At 38.1% G+C, this 4,773-nt stretch overlaps 1 pseudogene; it reads left to right on the top strand.

The window, feature by feature from the left end:
* Positions 1–1,024: 1,024 nt before the first annotated feature.
* On the top strand, positions 1,025–1,111 carry LOC125405290 (small nucleolar RNA U3; annotated as a pseudogene).
* The last annotated feature ends 3,662 nt before the right edge of the window (positions 1,112–4,773 follow it).

The following is a 4,773-nucleotide window of genomic DNA, read 5'->3' as shown; positions in this document are numbered from 1 at the left end:
CAGACATTTTATCCACTTAGCCATCTCCCTGATTCCTGATGAATCTTTGGGCTGTAAATATTATGCATTAGCTTCCCGAATTTCTAATTCAGCATTAGCACTCATGGTAGAGCTGATTTCCCCACCATATAGGAACTGAGAGTCTTAAAAAGTAAAATGATTCACAGTTCTGTACACACACACACACACACACACATTCTTTCAAAATAGACTTTCCTAAGATGTCAAGGTGCCCTTCAATAATTGTGGATCTTCCTCTGCAAGCTATTGTAATGAAGATTATTTGTTTAATTCTGAGGGATCTGCCACTGTACCAGGCATGAAGAATATGTAATCAGGGCTCAAGTGACATGCAGTCTAAATCAGAGAGACAAAGTGTTTTAAAGCTGAAAAGGTGATTGGAGGCTTGACTTATAAGTCACATATTCACGTTTATAGAAACTGTTGTTCTTTCTTTTCTCATGGAACAGCTCATGAATACCACTGAGATGGGGAGGAGAGCAATAAAAGCATGTATGCAACTGTATGCAATTGCTTGGAAATACTATTCATTTTAGGGAGTTTATTACTGGACAGCTGTTTACAAATTTGGGAGCAGATTGGTCCATGGATGAATGAGTTTTGGATGAAAAAAAAAAAAACCCAGGAACTCAAGAGGCCTTTGCTGTCCTTACTAGTAATATGCACACTAACCAACGTTTGATTTTTCCCACAGGGAGCAGATTTATTTTTCCACATGAGTTGATGGTGGTAAATATAATCTGAATTATCCCGGCAACACTATAAAATATAATACATATCTTTAGGGACACTAGAGTGCAGGCATGCAGATGGACACACACACAAGCGCGCACGCAAGAAAAAAGGAAGAGAACCTCAAACTCAGTACTGAAAGGCAGCATGTGCTGAAGTTCAAAAAGGTGACATCTCCTTGTCACTGAGGAGAATAGATTTATGTGGCCTATGTTAATGTCAAAAGACGAATGTCCCCTGAGAGTCATTTTTTTAAAAAAAATCATTTTTTAAGACTATACTCTCAGGAATCATTTCTATAGTTTCTTACTACAGAGGTTCTTCTTGCTGTGTAGAATACTAGGAAAAAATGTTCATTAAGAGCATAGGTTCAAAATTATCATAAATCATTTCAGACTCCAACTCTACCTCTTGTGTGACTTTAGACAGTTTACTTAAACTTAATGAGCCTTAATGTCTTGTGATGAGAAAGAGAATAATTATAGTATCTTAGAGTTACTTATAAGGAAAGAGGAAATAGCATTTATAAAATGACTAACATAATGCTCGGCACACATAGGTGTTCAATAAATAATAGAGTCAGCGATATCAATATGCCTATCCTTATTTAGCTTTTAAAGTGTTTCGTGTATAAATAATTGGAGCCGTGATTCTTAACCACACTCCATAAGGGAAAGAGAGTCTGTTTGGAAATCAGAGAGATTGTACAATGCATATGTTTCAAGCGTTCAGATTCACTGTGTCTCTGTTTTCTCCCTGGGCAAGGAAAGGAGTAATAAAACATAACTCAGAAAACAACTGTGAGAAGTCAAGCAAGAAATTGTATTGGCATTGAGCCTGAAACATGACATGTATCCTGAAACTGTTACCTTGAAATACATAACTGTCTTAACAGATCACCTTTTATTGTAATCAATTGCTTATCCACTTTGTCCATGCTTTCTAAATGCTTGAAGGGAAGCAACTCCTTTTGAGTTTTTCTATCTCCATGATCCCAGAGGCTGAGTAGCAATAAATCATAAATTTTACAGAATACATAGATGAATATAAATTTATTTTCCAAAAATTATCCCTAAGAAGAACTTTTAGTTTCATAACCAAAAGGAATAGGTAGGTTATAGGATGCTTGCATTTTCAGTCGCTATAAGTGAAGTCTTGTTGTTGTGCAATAAATAAGAATTTATTCTATTAGATAAAGGAGCAGGAAAAAATTCAATGATGTCACCTACATATCTAATTAATTACTAGTTCATCCAGTTTTAAATTCAAAATGTTTCATGCTAGCTAGACATTGTGTAAGACTTTATGGGTATTATCATAAACAAAGCAGACTTGGCAGAAGCTCTGTGGAGTTTCAGGTCAGTGGGGAAGACAGACTCTGCCAAAAACATGGAAAATTATGACATTGATAATCACCATGAACAATGAGACCAGGATGCCATGGAAACACATCTAAAAGAATGACAATTAGCATATTTTTCCTCTTTTGTTTCAACATTTTGGCCAAGATAATCTAAGTTGATTACTATAGACTACAAAAAACCATGACCTATAAGTAAGAGTCATTAAGAGGTAGCCCCCAGATCCTTGTCAGCACTAATCATCTCCTTCTAGCCCATAAAAGAAGAGGCTTGAAATAATTCTGAAAGGAAATGAATGGAAATGCAGATGTTTTTTCCTGACTGAAATTCTCAAGAGTAAACGTGAAGTGGTATCTTCAATGACCGCTTGTTGCCTCTGGTAAAGTCAGGGCTGTCTGTACCGGTATGAACATAAATCGACTTTGGACTGGGTGCTGATCTGTAGACACAAGTTGACTCACCCGATATGCTTATCAACAGAAAGCTCTAGGGAGCCTGCCCTGATATCTCAGCAGTCTGGGGCCTATATGAATGTGTAACTAGTGACTGAGGTGAGACAACAGAGTGCTAGGACAAAGAAAAGGGAGCAAGATTAAGACCAAGTTAAACCATTCCAAGTCACTAGACAAGGAGCCCTATGAGGCAAATAGGTGTTACTGGAAATATTCCACTCACCAGGAAAGGGAACGTTTACTACAGGGTCTGAGAGAGAGCATCAAGTTATACCACAAAGGAACTGTCTGGGAGAGTTGTCCCACATAAGACAAGAAAGATCTGACAATGAGAACAGGAAGCCTAACACGGAAGAAAAAAGGGAAATAATACAATGAGTTTCGAGGTATAAGAGAAAAACAAACAAAAATCATCTGCTCCCTTGGTTAAGGTGAATAGCTCTAATTTTCTTTATCAGCCATTACTCATCTTTTTCTGAGACCTGTATTGTCCTGTCCAGCTTTGCTTCTGCTGGGTAGCTCTTTCCTCCAAATTAAACCACTCCACCCTTGAAGGAGGAGACAGGTGAAGCCTCACAAGAGCCTCGGAAAACAGCAAGGAGACTAAGGAAGCTCAATAAAAGATGATGAACTGATACTGTCAGTGAAGAAGTTCAAGCCTAATTGCCTTTTAGATTTTTAACATACAGTATATAAAGTGTTTTCTCATATACTACCTAAAACCTTCTGAAAAGAAACAGGAGGAGCCCCATGGAAAAACCTGAGAGAATTCCTCACTGGTCCTGTGTAAAAGGGGAGCTCACAAAGGGTCAGACATAAGATTCAACCCCAAAAGAAGGTGCTTTTTGTAAAACATGTTTCTTTGGACAGGTTTGTCCACTGGTGGCCTTGAAGTCATCACACAAGGAGTCTATTTACAAAGGCTCAATCTGACTCTAGTGTTTTCATTTATAGGAATCCTCAATGATTTTACTCATTTCACCAACACCTGGCCTTGGAGAGTGCTTGTTAATGTGTTGAAAGACATGGTCTCTAATCTGCATGCTGTCAAGAGTTGATGCAACCGGGTGAAGTTTAGAAACAAGTTAGATCACGGGAGGCAGACCCTCGAAGGTGCTATTGGGACCACAACAGAATTCTCTTCCTCCTTTTCTTCCAGCCACTGCACAGTAACCAGCATTGCTTCGCTACAAGCTCATACCATTATGTACTGAGCTCCCACAGGACGTAGGCAATAAGACTAAGCAGCCATGAACCAAAGCCTCTGAAACTGTGAGCCAAAATAAGTATTCCCTACATTTAAGCTGATGTTCTCGCAAGGATACAGAGCTGATTCTCAATATGATATTGGTCTGCAGAATTTCTGAATGATCTGCTTCATGTATTCTATGATATATATTCTATGGTGAGTCATAATATTTAAAATTTTAACAAATGTTTCATCAAAATAAAACTGTTATTGGAGTTCTTGAGAAATGTTACAATTAATTAAATAATGGAAAATAGATAACCAATTATCAGTGATTTAGACTATAGTACAATTCATTTGCATAATAAAGAAATACTCATTTAACACAGCAGAACCTATGACCATGAAACTTTTCCTGATGCAGAGTTCAGAATTGTGTGGCATACCTAAGCCACTATATCAATAGTGCTGTTTACAAGTTCACTGAGACTGGTCCATGGGGCAGTTTAAATAAATAATGGCGATAATCTTTCTGTTTTATTGCGTTGTAAATAGTAGCCAATAGCTGCAGCCAAGTACGTCTTAGCCACAGTTCAGTTAAACATGCGTAAATTTTTAATTTTCCATCACCGAATTCAACACACAGTGGTTCTATGTAGTGTAGCTCCTGGTGATGTTGAAAAGGCGTCATTCTTTTCTGCTGTGCCACGGCAGTGTCGTTTTGGCTCTAAAATAGACTCCCTGAAGTACATATTTAAACAAACTGAAAAATTCAATGATAAAAAGTTTAAGTTGGGGGTATGGACCAATATCTAGCCTTTTAAAGACGCAGATCTCTTATTCTGTCCTAGTACAAATCAGAGGATTAAAGCTCAGAGGGGACACAAACTGTGTGAGCGGTGTCTGGCTTGACATCTTTGCTTAAGACCAGCGAATCTGCTGCTGCCGGCAAACCTCACCATCTCTCTTGGTTTCTGCATCGCACTGTGATTGCTTCCCGGAACTCAGTCCGATCTGA

Source organism: Myodes glareolus, chromosome 23 (assembly GCF_982192425.1).
Source record: "Myodes glareolus chromosome 23, mMyoGla1.1, whole genome shotgun sequence".
NCBI lineage: Eukaryota > Metazoa > Chordata > Mammalia > Rodentia > Cricetidae > Myodes > Myodes glareolus.
Note: the sequence above shows the minus strand (reverse complement) of the source record. Positions and strands in the feature narration are given on the sequence as shown.